Genomic DNA, 17,903 nt, shown 5'->3' on the forward strand with positions numbered 1-17,903 from the left:
CTTTCCCCAAGGTCCGTACTGATGAGGAGACACGGTGCTATTTTTACGATGCTGCAGGCAAACATCAATCAAGCCAGTGGAAGACACCATCGTCACCTTGCTCCCAAAAGCTCGTCAGGTGAAATCAAAGATCAAGACGGTGTTCATTTGTTTTTGTGATGTGAGGGGGATACATGTATTTGGAGATAATTCCACCAAGTCATCCTCTGTCAATCAAGCTTTCTGTTTAGAGGTTCTGAAAAGATTGCCTAACGGTATAGGAAAAAAGGCCCGACTTGTGGCAGACGGGGCACTGGTTTTGCCACCATGACAATGCACCTGCTCATGCAGCCAACTCAATGTACCAGTTCTGGCAAAAAATAGCATCCCCCTCAAAAAAAAAAAACAACAAAAAAAACCAACAGCATCCCTCTCTTACCCCACGTACCTTACTCACCTGACCTTGCTCTGAGTGACTTTTTGTTTCTTCAAATGCAGAGGGACACAAAAGGACAGTGATTTGATGACATAGGTGGATAAGGTTCTGTAAAATAATTTAAATACATAACTTTGAAAAAAAATTCTGGTTTTTTTTTGGTGGGGTATCCCCTCATAGGCTCCCAAACTGACTTGGGCTACCTACCCCTTCCCCTCCCCAGACAAAGAAATTTACCCAGCTCCCTCTCACTATAGCTCACAATCCAGGATAAAGTGTAGGTATCTGCTTTTGCAGTCCCCTTTGACTGTTCCAGAAGTTCATCCAATGGGTTAGGAGGTATTGCTCACTTTGGGAATCTTAGAAGAAAGTCCTGATAATTTGCTTCTGAGAAATGAGCTACTGAAAACGCCGTGGAACATAATTCTACTCTGACACACTCGGGTCTCCATGTGTGCTAGCAACTAGTAGCATTTAGTGGAAAGAAACCAGACATACTAGATAGTGTTTTTGCAGCATTCTGCACTTTTATGCACACTGACCAATTATCTGGAATACTATGGGATGATCACTTATTTTACTTGTATAGACAAACTGCTATGTATTTTTCTGAACCTAAAATATAAATTGGTTTTACATATATGCTACACTGGAATTTTCAGGATTAAGATCACTGTGTGAATTCAGGAAAAATTACTTGCAGTTTTGTTCAGATAATCAAATGCCACAGCAACTCAGCCATTTGTCTTGGGGCTACAGTGCAAACTACCTCTCATTCATAGATGGATGCAAGCAGAGATGTATAGATGCAAGTACTCATTTTATCATGTTTTCTAATGTAGTTCTGCTTATATCATACTGAAACATGTATTATTTTGTTATTAGTAAATGTTTAGCTTCTTTATATTACAATTGGACCATGCATACAAAATATGTGTGTGTGTTTAATTATATCGGTTATGTGTTAGTTAAGTTTTATTTTATCTATGATTTTTCACTTTGGGATACTCAATGGGAATACAACATATTTTGTAAAAAGGAGGCATTGGGTTAAGTAGGATTAAGTAGGTCTACATTTCTTATATTATGTCTGAGAATTTATAAAACAAGCTTGTTGTAGTCCTTCTAATGTAAAAAACCCTTAGCAATGTTAATACCTCAGACAGTTCTGTATTTCTGACTCCACATAGAACAGCCCCTCACTAGGATTGAATTCAGCACACACTTTTCCTTTAGAGGGCATAGATCCTGGGATAGAGGGATTGCAACATTTTTGAAAGTGATGTTACTGGTGATTGAAATTTTTAATGTATATTATAGAATTTCATTTTCTAATTGTTGCTAGGAATGTAGGAAAATAAAATGCTTTTAATATATTAACCTTATGTTGAGTTATCTTGCTCTATTATTCTCTGACTTTAATAGTTTTTAAGATTCTCTTGGGTTTAAACTATTTAGACAAGTTTTCTGTGAATCATGATAATTTTCTGTGAATAACTTAGTTCTAATGAAAAAAAATTCATTTTACTGGTGGCTTATAAAACTCATCACAAAAAGAAAAAAAAAACTCATCACAATCCATACCTCCATCCATGTGTCAAGCACATTTGTACATTTGTTGCCATGATCATTCTCAAAACATTTTCTTTCTACTTGAGCCCTTAGTATCAGCTCCTCATTTTCCCCCTCCTTCCTTGCTTATAAACCCTTGATAATTTATAAATTATGATTATTTTGTCATATCTTACACTGTCCAACATCTCCCTTCAGCCACTTTTCTGTTGTCCATGTAGATCCTTGCAATTGGTTCCCCCTTTCTACCCCACTTTCCCTCTACCCTCCCGGTATTGCCATCTCACCACTGGTCCTGAAGGGATCATCTGTCCTGGATTCCCTGTGTTTCCAGTTCCTATCTGTACCAGGGCACATTCTCTGGTCTGGCCAGACTTGTAAGGTAGAATTGGGATCACGATAGTGGGGGTGGGATGGGGGTGGGTGAGCATTTAGGAACTAGAGGAAAGTTGTATGTTTTATAGTTGCTATACTGCACCTTGACTGGCTTGTCTTCTCCCATTAGTTCTAATGTTTTATGACTATTGCTGACCTCTGGTGGCCTAGTGGTTACACACTGGGCTGCTAACCAAAAGGTCAGCAGTTAGAAACCACCAGCTGCTCAACAGGAGAAAGATGGAACTTTCCTTTCTACTCCTGTAAAGAGTTACAGTCTCCACATCTCACAAGGGCGGTTCTACCCCGTCCTATAGGGTCATTATGAGTCAGTATGGACATGATGACAATGAGTTTAGTCAGGTTATTGCTAAGTTTTGGCTAACTCTAAAACATCATAAATTTTTAATAGGTTTATTTGATTTTTTATTGTATTTTACATTTCTATTTCATGACACTGCTTTTACCTTTATAACTTATTAACATATCTTTCATAAAGGATCCCTGGTGGTGTTGTGGGCTAGGTGCTGGACTCTGCGTGCATGGTCGACAGTGCTCCCTGGGCGCACCATGAAGCTGCCTTCTTTGTAAAAATTTACTGTCTTGGAAACCCTACATAGAACTGCTGAGTCCGCGTCAGCTTGATGGCAATGGGATTTTGCAGGGTGGGGCTGGGGAGCAGGGCTTATCTTTATAAAGACTGTAGATTTCCCCCTAGGCAAAGTTTTAGCATCATTCGATTCGGTCAGAGACTGATATTTTTTTCCATTTTGGTAAAGAACAGTGTTGGAATTTGGATCGGATTTGCGTTCTAGCTATAGCTCACTTTGGTAGTGTGGGCATTTCCCACAATGCTACATTTCCTAATTCAGGAACATAGAATGCCTTTCTGGGTTTTCAGGTCTCCTTTAGTTTATTGCTGTGGTATTTTATGGTTGTCCTTGTATAAGTCTTTTATATCCCTGGTTAGGCTTATTTCTAGAAATTTTCTTGTTTGGGGGCTATTGTAAATGGTATTATCATCTTTATTTCTTTTTCGAAGTCTTTGTTAGTATAAGGAACCCCCCTGGTTTCTGTGTTTAATCTTGTACTCTTTTGCTTTGCTGAACCTTATCAGCTCCCATGATTTTCTTGCGAAATTTCTGGATGTTTCTGTATGACAGACAAGATCATTCACAAATAAGGATATTTTAATTCCCCCTTTTAAACTTAGATACCCATAGCTTTCCTTTCTTGCCATATTACTTAAGTTGGGATTTCAAGTACAGGATTGAATACAAGTAGTGGAAGGGCATACTTGCCAGGTGTCTGATATCAAGGAGAATGCCTTCATTCTCTCCGTTGAGAATAATATTGACTGTTGGTTTTGCATACATGTCTTTAATTATGTTGAGGAATTTTCCTTTTATTCCTATTTTGCTAAGAATTTGTATCAGGAAAATCTGCTGGATTTTATCAATTGCTTTTCTACAGAGGATCATTTTCTTTTCCTTTGTTTTATTTATGTTGGATTACCTTGATTGATTTTCTAATGTTGAATCCTCCTTTGTGACATTGGGATGAATCTTACTTGATGATGCCGTATCATGACTTTTTGGATATAGTGTTGACTTCTATTGGCTACGGTCTTACTGAGAATTTTGCATCCATAGTCAAGAGGGATATGGATGCTTACTTTTCTTTTTAGTACTTCCGTGGTCTGGCTTTGATATCACTGCTAAGCTTGCTTCATCAACGGAATGTGGGGGTATTCCATGCTCTTCTATGTTCTGGATTAATTTGAATAGAACTGGTATGAACTCTTCTCTGAATATTTAGTAAAATTCTCCAGTGAAGCTGTCTAGGCCAGAACTTTTATTTTTTAATCATTTTATTAGGGGCTTATATAGCTCTTATAACAATACATACATACATTCCTTGTGTCAAGCACATTTGTACATTTGTTGCCATCATTATTTTCAAAACATTTTCTTTCTACTTGAGCCCTTGGTATCAGGTCCTCATCTCCCCCCATCCCTCTCTCATAAACCCATAATAATTGATCAATTATTATCATTTTTCATGTCTTATTCTTACTGATGTCTCCCTTCTTGCACTTTTCATTGTCCATACCCCAGTGATGGGATTATATGTAGATCATTGTGATCAGTTCCTCCTTTCTCTCCTTCCCCTCCTCTCATTATTGGTCCTGAGGGGTTTATCTGTCCTTATTCCCTGTGTTTGAAGCTCTTATCTGTACCAGTGTACATGCTCTGGTCTAGCTAGATTTGTAAGATAGAATTGGGGTCCTGATACTGGGGGTGGGGAGCATTAAAGAACTAGCGGAAAGTTGTGTGTTTCATCAGTGCTTTACTGCACCCTGACTAGCTCATCTCTTCCTTGTGATCCTTCTGTAAGGGAATGTCCAATTGTCTACGGATGGCCTTTGGGTCTCCACTCCATACTCCCCCTTATTCACAATTATATGATTTTTTTGTTCTGGGTCTTTGATTCATTGGGGCCGGTTCCCCCTTCCTCCTCTGTTTTCTCCTCCTTACCTCTACCCTTTTGGTATCGCTATAACCATTCCTGTCCTTGGGTTCCGTGTGTCCTGAGCTGTATCTCTTGCCTATACCTATGTACGTGTTCCTGTCCAGTCCAGAGTGGGAAGCAGCAGTGGGGTCATGATAGTGGTGGTGGGGGGAGTGAGGAGGCCTCAAGGGACCCGAGGAATATTGCATGATCCATCAGTGCTCTACTGCATCCTGATTGACTCATCCCCTTTCTGCTATCCCTCTGGTGGGGGATGTTCCATTGTCTAAGATGGGCTTTGGATCTCTGCTCCAGACGCCCCCCCCCCACCAATGTGTTTTTGTTTGTTGTTTGTTATGAATCTTCTGATGCCGGTTACCTGGCCCCTCTGACATCTCATGATCGCACTGGCTGGTGTGCGTCTTCCACGTGGGCTGGTTGCTTCCCTGTTGGATAGCTGCTTGTTTAGATTGCATTTTTAATCTTTCGTTTCTGGAGCTTTTATTAGGCTCTTTACCTTGTCTTCTGTTCTCTTGAATTTTCTTTCACTGTCATTTTAAAGACCATGTTTAATGACTCCAAAATCTGGGTCATTTGTGGGTCTGTTTATCCTTTCTGTTTTTCCCTGTGGTCCTCCTCTTTCATGATATGCCTTCCATGTTTTCTAATGAAAAGTGCTACATTATGTATGAAGTTGTTCTGGAGGATGCCATGTCTGTTCTATGAGTATATACCCTAGTATTTGCTCACAGCAGAAAGGAAATAACCTCAATTCAGTTAAGCCCTTGCTTAACGCTTCCCCTAAATCTAGGCTCCAAGGAATACTGCTGAATCCTCCCACTTCTCCTGGGAAAGCCATAATCCCCAAATCTCATCACTCTAGTACTGTGAGACTGCCACAAACTACTCTCAGAAGTCTCACTCTGTGTTTCAGATGCGTTCTTTCGGATTCCTAGCGTCTTTCCCAATGTCACTCAGTCAGCAACACTTCAGGGGAAGCTTCTGTTAGACCAGCTTTTGTCACAGTCTCTGAAATCTGCCTTCTCAGACCTGCGTGTGTTTTTGCAGCCCACAAGTGTCTACAGTCCTGTGGACTTCTCTGTCCTTTGCCTGGCTATGACCTTTTGGGTTTTTAAAATATGGCTTTTGGAGTTGTCGTCAGCAGAACTATTGGTCTGCTTACAAGTCATTCTGATATAGTTGGAAGTAGAACCAATCCATGTGAATTTTGTTTGTTTCCCTGAAAATGAGCCAAAATAAAAACAGCAGACCCAATAAGCAAGATATTTTGACACTTTAAATATCTTAGATATACCACAGAAGATATGTAAAATTGATTTCTATTTATTCTCCCTAGCTTATTGAAAGCTTGCCAGCAGCTTCCTTTCCCACATTTCCTCCAAAACGCTTACAACTTTGTGTTCCTTTGTTCTAGGGAATATGTATGCCACAGACTCATTTTTCACTCTCCCCTTCCCCGAGGCTGATCCTCCTTTGGAATTACTAATGCTTGCTTTCCAGTTCAATGGGATTCTAAAATTTACCAAATAATTTGATTATAAAAAAAAATTTTTTTTAGAACACTTGATCCAAATTGCCTACCACAGCTGAGTAGGAACTTTTTTCAACAGCTTCCCCAGGAGCAGAGGTCATGTGTGGTGCTGGTTTGTGCACCGGGCTTCAGGGCCCCGCCATCTCTCAGGCTGTCTACTCACGCACCATACATTTTTGCACAGCTAATGTGCCACACAGCTCTTCCTCCTCTTAAGTATACATCAGGGTAATTGCAGGGCTGGCTCGGGGCGGAAGATAGCTCTACTCCACTGTACCATAGAGCTGAAGGGCGGGTGACCAACTGAAGGGCAAATTACCCAGTTTGGGAAGTGTTTTGCATATTTCCCCAAATTCTCTTTTAAAATCAAACCAGCAGACTGTCACTGATTTTTCATCCTTTCCTGTATGTTTCTCCACTCCAGTGCTAGTATTTAAAAAATGCAAAGGAAGCAGAGAGGCTCTAGGACGCTGGTCAGACCATGTTACTTGGTTGCTGTTTATTTGGGTGCATCCAGCTTTTGAGACTCCATTGAGCCGAGTGCTTGACTTACTCACATTTGTGTGTGTGTGTGTTATTAGTTGAGTCCTGATGACCACACAGTAGACTGAAGCAGTGCTGCTCCCTAGAGTGTTGAAGACAGAACCAGACAGCCAGGCCTGACCTTTCAGCCAACTCTTGGTGGGTTTGAACTGTCCACCTTTGGGGAGGGCTCCCAGTACTTGATCATTTGCATCACTCTATATTTTTGTTACACTCCTTCCCCCTCCCCCCTTTTTAAGAACTAACTTTTAATGCTCTGTCTTCAACCTTCTCATTTTACAGATGACAAAACTGAAGCTTGGAAAGAGGCAATTCCCCGGGGAGTGGAGCGTTCTTACATAAAACTAGGATTGGCACTGAGGCCTCTGACTTCCAGCTCTGTTTACTTTCCCAGCGTGCTGATTCAGAAAGGGGGTGAGGAAGAGCTAGCTGCATTGATACTGGGCCAGGGTGACCTTCTCAGAACCCCAAATGCGCCTTGCATGAGTCAGCACTTAATTCCCGGCTCTGTGCCCTCCTCCAACCTCACTCCTCGGCTTTGAAAAACACCCCTTTTAAAATCTGATATGAAGGTGGAGATGGTTGTTTTATCAGCAAGGAGTCATTGGACCGCCTGTGCATAGAGTGGTTCATGCCTGTGAAATCTAAAAAGGAGCCAGCATTCAAAAAAAAGGGGAGGGGGGAACCTAGCGAAGGTATGTTTGTTCACATTTCAAAGCCATTTTTAGTTTTGTTGCTATGTGTTTAAATTTAGAATACTTTTTTCCCAATGTGATAGTGTTGGTGAGGAGGACTGGGGCCCGGGGGTCAGAGAGCGAACCCAGCTGTGGCTCCAGTCTCTGTGAAATAAATGGGGAAATGTGGGAGCCAGTTTTAGAAGCAAAGGGCTCTCCCGAGCGGGGGCTGCACAGGCACCGAAAAGCCTGGTTGAAGTGGGGAGAGGAAGCAAGAGTGGGAACTATTCCCATCTCTGCAGAACATTGCCCACCGAAGGAGACACGGGGAATGTATTTATTTGCCTTGAGAATCCAGAATTTAAATATTAATATGCAGATTACAACTACCTATATATTATATCTATGTATCTATTTATACCTCTATCCACGTACTCACACAAACTCAAAACCAAACTCTGCCACGGAGTCAATTCCAATGCTATAGAACAAGGTAGAACTGTTTCTGGGTTCCTGGGATGGCAGCTCTCTCTCTTTTTTTAAAATCATTTTATTGGGGGTTCATACAGCTCTTATCACAATCCATACTTACATGAATTGTATAAAGCACATTTGTACATTCATTACCCTCATCATTCTCAAAACATTTCCTTTCCATGTAAACCCCTGGCATCAGGCCCTCGTTTTCCCCCTCCCTCCCCGCTCCCCCCTCCCTCATGAACACTTGATAATTTATAAATTATTATTTTGTCATATCTTACACTGGCCGACGTCTCCCTTCACCCACTTTTCTGTTGTCCGTCCCCCAGGGAGGAGGTCACATGTAGATCCTTGTAATCGGTTCCCCCTTTCCAACCCACCCGTCCTCTAGATCCCTTCGGCACATCGTGATCACACAGTCTGGTGCGCTTCTTCCAAGTGGGCATTGTTGCTTATAAGCTACATGGCCGCTTGTTTACCTTAGAGCCTTTAAGACCCCAGACACCACATCTTTTGATAGCTGGGCTGCAACTCTTTAGAGAAGTAGAAAACCTCGTCTTTCTCTTGAGGAGTGGCTGGTGGTTTCAAACTGCTGACCTTGTGGCTAGCAGCCCAGCACCTAACCTACTGTGCCTCCAGGGCTCCTCACTTAACCACGCAGAACCTGGCATTTGTAGTAAGTCACCCTGAATTTATTTCACTGTCAGAAACTTGACATTTTGAGTTCCCAACATGCAGTTCCAGTTCCTACTGCCATATATATATGCAATTTCCACTGCCATAGAGGGCTTGGCCTGGCTTCTCCACTGGCTCCCTTCCCCATGCTCCGTTATTATATGTTTTCAGAGCAGTCTGTGTTTGTCTTTTCATGCCACTCCCCATGCTTTCAGTTACAGGCTTACATTTTGGCATTTCACAGTCCTTCTGTGTCTGCTGAGGAAGAGAGGAGAGAAAGGAAAATGAGGGGAGGGAGACAGCCAGGAAGACAACTGCAGTCAGTCTGGACCTCAGACTCACCACAGGGCAGGTCCTCCATTTCTTTGAGTCTCTGTTTCCTCACTTTGAAATAGCACCTACTTCACAGAGTTGTTGTGAGATTCGAATTATTACTTCAAAAGCACCTGGCTGACTAGGGGACAGTGTGCTTCCCTTGGGGTGATGGAAAAATTTGGGAATGGCTAACGGTGGCGGCTGCACAATATATATCGTCTCCTTGCCGCACATCTGGAGATCACCGAGCCGGCAAATAGTTCCCTACCTCGAATTTTGCCATCATCATCATAGTTTTAAAAAGCACCCAGCCACCTCTGCCACAAACGTCCTTAATACAATGGCATTAAGCATGGATATGTGTTCCTGAGGACATTATGCAAATTTAATAAAGCACAGAGCAAACCATCTTTGTAACCACGAGCCCATCTTGGGGAGGTAATTGCTAGGGAGATGTCAGTGCGTCTCCTCTCTGCATATCCTTATCTAGCCCTGCGTGCTTTACTTAGCTGAGATCCCTTTTCATTCTTTCTTTCCCCCCACTTAATCGTATCTGCCCCAGCACTTTCCAGATCTTTACTGTCTGTCAAATGCTGCTGTAAAGTACTGCTAAATCTATACTGCTTTATAATGAGAACGGTGCCTTCCTTTATTAGATTCAGAAACCGGCCTGTCAGCCATTCAAATGCTCATGCCTAGCAGGGCAGGATGCTAGGAGGAGAGTTGAACTTCCTGGGCAAGTAAATGGTACAGCAGAGAAGTTGCAGCTGACCTTGATCTTGTCTGTCTGTCTTCTGTTATCACCTGTCTTGCTTATTTGGGTGAATCTGCAGTGGGTTAATATCATTAAAGAAACGGGGTAGCCAGGTGGAGCGTATAGTTCATTGGCCTCGACCAACAAGGCGATGGGAAAGTTTCCTGCAGATTCATCTTGACTCAATCACTGCTCATTTTATAGAGCTTTAGAGTCCTGTGGAGATTTTTCGTTTGATTTATCTTAGTGGGTGAGATTTCTTTTGAGAAAAGAATTATGGAGCTACAATAAAATTGCATTTAAAATTTTCTTATGATATCTCAGTGTACTTTTTTCATTGAGATATATTACATAGTCCATATAGTCATTTTATTTTTCTAAAAATAGCTTTTTGGCACACATCGTGTAATTTAATCATTCAGTCATATTAAAGAAAAGCTGCGCAGTCATCAGTACAGTTAATTTCAGGACATGTTCTTCTTGCAGTCGTACTTGTTAGCTACCCATTTCCCCAGTTCTTCCCTGCCATGCCTCTAGGTAATTATCAGTCCAATTACCGTATCTATAGGTTTACCTATCCTGGGTTTCATATACAGAAAGTCATATAAAACACAAAGAAGGAAGCAAACCCTCTGACAGTGTACAAGTCAGACTTTTGTTTTTAACAAAATTCACAGGGTTGTGTTGCCATCCCCAGTAATTCTGACTTTTCATCACTCAGAAGGCAACCCAGATAGTATTTCCCCTCTCTTCTGCCCCTGACAGCCATTGATCTACTTTCTGTCTCTATAGATGTGCCTGTTCCAGACATTGCATGTAACTGTGCTCTTGTATGTCTGATTTCTTTCACTGGCCACCATGATTTCAGGACTCATGTTGTAGAACATATTAGTACTTCATACCTTTTCATATTTTCTGGAAAGAATATATTGTCAAGTCTGGAAAAATGTGGTCATTAAGACCTGTACAGTAGAATGTTTTCTCTGCTATATGCATCGAGATGCAAAATATTTCCAGTATTTTATGCCTTTAACTAAAAATGTCTTTTAAAAAAAAGTAACTTTCTCCTACCACTTAATGGCAAGAGATTAAAAAGCCAAAATCAAAAGGTTGCTGGCCAGTGTTGATCTCTTCCTCTTCACTCTGTGGAAGAGTATAATTGGTAGGTCACCCATTGGCTGCCATGAGTGGTGTGGGGGAGAATTAGATTAAGTCCTCAGTGGGAAAGATCAGGATGTCACCATGATACCAGAAGAAAGGCCAGTGGAGGGGAGCAGGTTAAAATCATGGAGATGTAACCTGAAATGCAGGGATTGTCCTCTGAAGTTTTGCCGCCCATTCCCTCACTCGATGTTGGCAGGGGAAGAAAGAGTTTTTGTTTAGAGGGGCGGGGACACCATCAGGGGCACTAGGCAGCGCAAAGGCGACTTGACTGTCTCTCTGGTGTCCTCTTTGAATCCGCGCACACACACAGAATCTATACCTTTGGTCTTGGAATTTACACTTAGGAGAGTCATGTGTAGATGTTTTACATTAACTAGAAACAACTGTTGACCATGAGCAAACAAGCATTAATACAAAACCAAATTCACTGATGCGGAGTTGATTGGACTCATAGTTACTCTATGGGATACATTTCTGAGACAGTAACTCTTTATTGGAGTCGAGAGCCTGGTCTTTCTTCCTCAGAAGTTGCAGTTAGCAGACCAATGTGTAACCACTACACCCCCAGGGCCCCAGTAACAGAACAAGGTTTGTTAAATCTTAGGCCAGTCCCAGGGTGTCTTTTGTTCACTAACTAGATAGCAGGACCTACCTTTTCATCACTAAAAGTCAGGAAAATAAGAGAGGACACCTCATTATCTGGCCTGTGTAGGTGATCTCCACGTCCAACTTGCCTGCGTTTGAGGAATGTATCGAGGTAGGAGAATGTTTTTTCCCCCCTTCCTGTTTATGTTTTATTTGTTTTTCAGGATAGGTAAATCCATAGAGACAGTAATTAGATTAATACCTACCTGGAGGCATATCAGAGAAGGTGAGGGAAATGGAGAGCCAACAATGAGTATAAGAAGAAATGTTTTGAAGTTGATTGTGGTGATGATTATACAACTCTTCTCATGTGATTGAACGATGAAATGATATGTGAGTTGAATGCCAATAAAACGATGTTTAAAATTCCAGACAGCCTGCCTTAAGTAAAGTACCGTAGGCGGACTGCATTTTGTGAAGGGGATTTTTCCAACGACGGTAAGTGAGATCACAGGTTATCAAGGTGAGCTTTATGGTGGCATCAGCTCTTCTGCGTCTGCGTTTCTGGCCTTCCAAAGGGAGCGCGTGGGGAGGGGCTTGTAAGGAACGAGCTGTGTACTTATATGGGTGTGTTGGCTGAGTTCTCCAGTTGCTAAGGCGTTGGAAAGAATAATGCACCGCCTTATAATGGGCTGCTGCTTGCCAGTTTCCCGACCAGAGGGCAGTGGGTTTAGTTTTTTCCTTTAGAGGGCACAATTCCTGTCACAATTATACCACCATTGTTGGCATGGAACCTAGCACAGAGGAGGTACTCAATGAATATCTGTTCAGTGACTTTCCTTGGCGTGTTACATGTATGGCTTAAAGCAAACACATTTTTTATTGCTATAAAATCACATCAAAATGTGAAGCTGTAGGTTCTCCACATGTCCTAAAGTATAGGCTTGCAAGAATTTGCAAAGAAACGCATCGGAAATTGCTATATATTTTTCTTCTGTGCACACCCACTCCTTGTTAACAACATTGACAGATCTAGTACAATTTCAAAGCTAATAAATCGACATTGTCATAATCCAAAGAGATTTTTCAGATGACACCAATTTATGTACACGTATTTAGGAGTGTGTGTGTGTGTGTGTGTGTGTGTGTGTGTGTGTGTGAGAGAGAGAGAGAGAGAGAGAGAGAGAGAGAGAGAGAGAGAGAGAGAGAGAGAGAGAGAGAGAGAGAGAATGAATGGCATTGCCACTGAGTTGATTCCAAACTCATAGTGTCCTGGCACAGAAGAGTATAGCTGTACCGTAGGCTTTCTCAGGCTGAAATCTTTATAGAAGCAGACTGCCACATCTTTCTCCCACAGATCAACTGGTAACTTTGAACTGTCAACCTTTTGAATAGTAGCCAGACCTTAACCACTGTGCAGCCAGGACTCCTTCGTATATGTACAGCGATATACAGTTATCACACGTTGCCTTCCATGGTCCTGGGGTGGTCCCCACTGGTCATTCTCTTCTGCTAACCAAATGGGTCGTAGTTCTTCCTAGTGGCGATGTGGAAGAATGGCCTGTGATTAGCCAAGAGAACCCCGTGGAGCTCCATTCTCCTCTAACAAGTGAGGTTGCCGTGAGTCAGCATCTTTGCAATGGCCATCAGCTGGAATTGATTTTTGGTAGCTTTCGATAACCTCTACCACAATCAAAACCACTGCCTCGTCTGAACCATCACCCTGGGTTGTCCCTATGCAGTCACTCTTGTTCTTCCTAGTCTCCATCGCCTGCCAACCAGTAACCTGCTCATCTCTGTAATTATGATTCTGTCAATGGAATGATGTAGCATATATTTAAAAAATGATTTTAGTTTCTTATTGAGATTGTGTAAGCAGAAACTATGAATTCAACAGTTTCATGTACAAATCAATGCCATTGATCACATTCTTTAAATTGTTCAACCATTTTCACACTCTTTTTTTGAGTCATTCCTCCCCCATTAACATAAATGGACTCTTCCTAATTGTTCTATCTAACTTGAAAATTGCTCTTGTGAATTTGATCCCGTTTAGCTAGCTCTTAAAAGAGGTCGATGCTCAAGGCAGACATTCTTTATTAAGTTAACCATTTTTAAATTTTAGTTCTTTATTTTTAAAATTGCTTTATAACAAAGTAGGGACTACATCAGATATTTTCTCAAGTGGCAAATGAAGCAAAATATAGCATTTCTCTCTGATTCCTAATGAGCACCATGAAATCATCTGTCTTTTGGAGGATTCAATTTCTTACGACGTCTATGACACTGCCCGTGAGGAGACCAATGGTGCCTTCGTAGTAAAGAACCTTTTGCTAAGTTGTTCTGTCCTAGGTCCTTGTTCAAGGGGCTGATCCTTCACTTCGAATCTAGTTTTCAGCACGTGGTCATGTGTTTCTTCACTGTTATGTGTAGGGTCTGGCCGAGGAGTAGGTTTTGGATGTTCATCTGGAATGCCCACAGAAGGGCGGTAGCATGCTACTGTCCTGACATCTGATGTCCAAGCAAGCCCCACCTTCCAATTGTAGTCATCTGGGAGAGGCTGTGTAGCTTGGTGACAAACTGTATCAAACTCCATCTCGAATTGAAAGACATGATTCAGGACAGTTCTGGTGGACAGTGCCCATGTTCCTGCTGCCACTGCCACGGTGCACCGAGATGTGATGTGTTGCGAGGAGGAGAAACGGGTTGAAACATCTGGTTCCAGGCACATCTATGTTCATCCCTTGACAGGTGCTCCCGGAGAAATCACCACCCTGTCTCCAACTGGCTCCTCTGAGGCACCGGCCATATGCCCTCCCATTTGTTTGTTTTTAAGAAGACTTTAAGGGGCTATTTTAGGTTTAAGGTTTAAGATTATATCAAGGCATTGGCTTCAGGGGTTCATCCACCCGCCATGGCTACAGATGCCTGGGTTCATGCTAATTTGAAATTCTGTTCTACATCTCAGTTCTTCCCCCCGACTCCCACCCCTGCCCCTTTTTGATAGAAGAATTTTTGATCCAAATGTTCAGTAACAGTGACCATACACCACCAGGTTGTTTGGGTTTCGTGGCACAGGAGGCCATTGTGCATGGAGCCAGTTAGCCACACCTTCCACATCCTCCTGTTTTGATGTTCCTTCCTTTGTTCCAGGCGAACAGAGCAGCGTTTTACCTTCCAGGGCCACCTACAGGCTCTCCAGACCCTGGGCGCACGGTCATGGCAGGAAGGGCGAAGGAAGCTGAAAGGAAGTACAAAAGCACGAGACATGTTATTAGGTTAGCTACCTGGGCTGTCCCATGAAATCATAGCCACCTGGATGCCCAAAACACAGCACAGGAGTACATACAATGGAATACTGTGTACATATAATGGAAGACACAGCACAGGAGTACATACAATGGAATACTACTCAGCTAATTGGAGAAATGAGGTCCTGATATGCGCTACAGGGTGGATTGCGTTTGAAGACATTATACTGTATGAAATAAGCCAATTATAAAAGTACCAAAAAATTACCTCACTTATTTAAAAGGAAAAGAAACAACAAATGCGCAGAGACCAAAGTTTTTTAGTGGTTACTATTGGGGTTGAGAAGGAGACAGAAAAGAGTGGTTTGGTGGTGCTGGAAAAACCGCCTTGATTACAGGTTGGGTTGTACAGCTGATTATTGTAATTACTGTCAATAAGATGTACACCTGTTAAAAGTTGAATCAGCAGAAGTTGTGTGACAAGATACATACGCACTTCTTAGTTATTAACATGGTTAGGTTTCTACACCCAGTCCAATATTTGACAATAGGCATTATGCAAAAGTGGAGAATGACCTCAGGATTACGCGCCTGCCAACGTGCATCCTTATGTAACTTGGCCCAACTAAATTCACACTTCACTGTGACCATCTTGAGCACAGTGGCAGCATGTTCTTGCACCTCAGTGTCTTACTGTCAAATGCGTGTGGCTAATGTTCAAAAGAGATAGTAGACTTATCATTGTTGTTTTAAGTGAGAAATGTTGGCTCATGGGCTAGACGACAAGTGAAGAGTAGGTGCATTCACACCAATGACAGACAGACGGACAGATGGAGAGAGGAGGGGAGAGAGAAACTGCTGGGGTTTCATATATACCACATCCCTTATGAGATTTAGTTCTTCGGCTGGGAGATTAGTTTTCTGGAACTTCCTAGTTAATTTGTCTAAAACTACATTTAAGGCCTCGGATCTGCCTCCTAGTTCCTTGTGTATTGCTTGGAGTTGTGACAGCTTTAAGGGACCACCCCGGACACAACAGTGGGTCTGAGTTTGCTTGGAGCAACGTGGGAAGAAGGAGAACTAGGAAGAGAAGATGACTCGAATAGCTAACTGCCTTCTTTGCTGTGCGACCAGAAGATCTGGACGGTGTTTGGCCACCACTACTAAATATCTGGATTAAGAAATTCTATAGAAGAGTCCTGAGAAAAAGGAGAAACTAATGCAGAACCAGATTTCAACGAGATCTGGAACTGCGGTTCCTGGAGAAGGACATCATGCTGGGTAAAGTAGAGAGGCAGCTAAAAAGAGGAAGGCCTCAGTGAGAGAGACTGGCACGGGCTGCAGCAATGGGCTCAAGCATAGGAACCATTGTGAGGCTGGCACAGGACCGGGCAGTGTTTCCGTCTGTTGTGCATTGGGTTGCTATGGGTTGGATCCGACTTGATGGCACCTAACAACAACAACGATGACATGGACTCTGGACTTTCTGAGGCAATGAAGGGTGGATAGACCTTTGAAACACTTACTTCACCGAGATAATCTTTAAACTTGAAGTCATCTTAAACTCTAGCAATAATTTAGCTTAACTAGGAAACGTAACGTTTTAAGAACTACTGATATGATATCAAATTGACAACAGCAACTCAAAAGATTTGGGTAGAAATCTGAAGGAGTAGTGAATTTCCATTAACGAGGAAGAACCACTCAGAAAAGGAGGGTGAGACAGGTTGACCAACTGGAAGACAGAAGGTCGTCAGTGGCGTGGAGCTGTACACGCAGGCGCTGCCCAGCTTGTGTGCGTTTGACTGGGGGTGTTCTCAACAACAAAGGGAGTAACATTTTGGAAGAGGATGCCAGCACATCTCCTGACGTGTTGATCAGAGAGCGAGGGTCTCACACATTTTGGAATGCAAACATTTATCGCCGCACTGGCAGTGAATTTGGTATTCAGTTTTTAAAGTACAATACTGGAGCCTTAAACTCTGTCTGCTTTTTCCCAGTCCAGGGATCTCCTCTACCGTCCAGGCTAGAAAATAACCTCTGACCTTCTGCTGGGGTTGCAGCAGGGGAGTGCTTAGCTGCACATGAGGAGGGAGGGGACACGGGTGTTTGCTTCTTAAACAGCCCTTCTGTTTTCATTCTTGGCTTCATCTCACACATCACTGTCCACCAGTGGCCGTGCTGTCAAATCCCAAGTCTTCAGGTAATTTTATATTGCACCTGTGCTTGCCAGGTTCAGGTGTAGCCTTCTTGATTCTGTCACGTCTCTTTTCATCTTTCAAAATTCTTCTCTCTGCTTCCTCCAAATTTGAAAGAATGGATTAAAATGCTCAAAGGAAAAGCAAAATGAGCAGTTCCGTTCTCAAGTAAGAAATTAAGCTTTGGGAAAAGACCAAATTGGCAGTATATAAAAGCAAATAAGAACATTACACAGATCAGGGATATTCAGGGTATTCTCAGAAGACGACCTAATGAGTGTTGACTTTGGTAGTCTTTCTACTGAAACTAGTCTCGAGGACTAATTGACTACACACACCATGGCGTCATCCGCCCTGAGACCAGAAGAGCTAGGTGGTGCCCAGCGGACACAAGTGTTCTCCTCGGACACAGCAGACGCATTCTCACAGATGGCCTTAGAGAGGAGGGTGGCGCAGAGCTCAGATTCCTTGAAGTTCCACTTCCTGGACTTGTCAGGACTCCCTTAGACATTCTTTTAAACTTTGAAGTGAGACAGTTCCTTGAGATCACCTTTTAGATAACAGATTTGCTTACAGAATAAGGTAAGATCACTCATAGGTACTATGCTCCCTTGTGGGGGGGGGGCACCTGTATGAGACTGAATGGTCAGCATTTGCTCTACAGATGAGGAGTCAAGGGAACAGGAAAACTAGATTTCCAGTGTGAAAATAATAGGAATGCTGACAGACTGCAGGGAATGTAATTAATGGGACTAGGAAGTGTGTGTAGAAAAGCATTAAATGAGAACCTATATTTTGCTGTGTAAAATTTCACTGAATATGCAATAAAATATTATTTT

The 17,903-nt window shown here is 42.4% G+C and overlaps 1 protein-coding gene and 1 pseudogene across 2 annotated transcripts in view; one reads left to right on the plus strand and one right to left on the minus strand.

Moving 5' to 3' along the window:
- The window catches only part of DNAJC6 (DnaJ heat shock protein family (Hsp40) member C6), a 191,160-nt gene that overhangs the window by 22,507 nt on the left and 150,750 nt on the right, over positions 1 to 17,903 (plus strand). The window lies entirely within an intron of this gene.
- On the minus strand, positions 13,894 to 14,211 carry LOC142436049 (large ribosomal subunit protein mL42 pseudogene; annotated as a pseudogene).

Source organism: Tenrec ecaudatus, chromosome 1 (genome assembly GCF_050624435.1).
Source record: "Tenrec ecaudatus isolate mTenEca1 chromosome 1, mTenEca1.hap1, whole genome shotgun sequence".
Taxonomy (NCBI): Eukaryota; Metazoa; Chordata; class Mammalia; order Afrosoricida; family Tenrecidae; genus Tenrec; species Tenrec ecaudatus.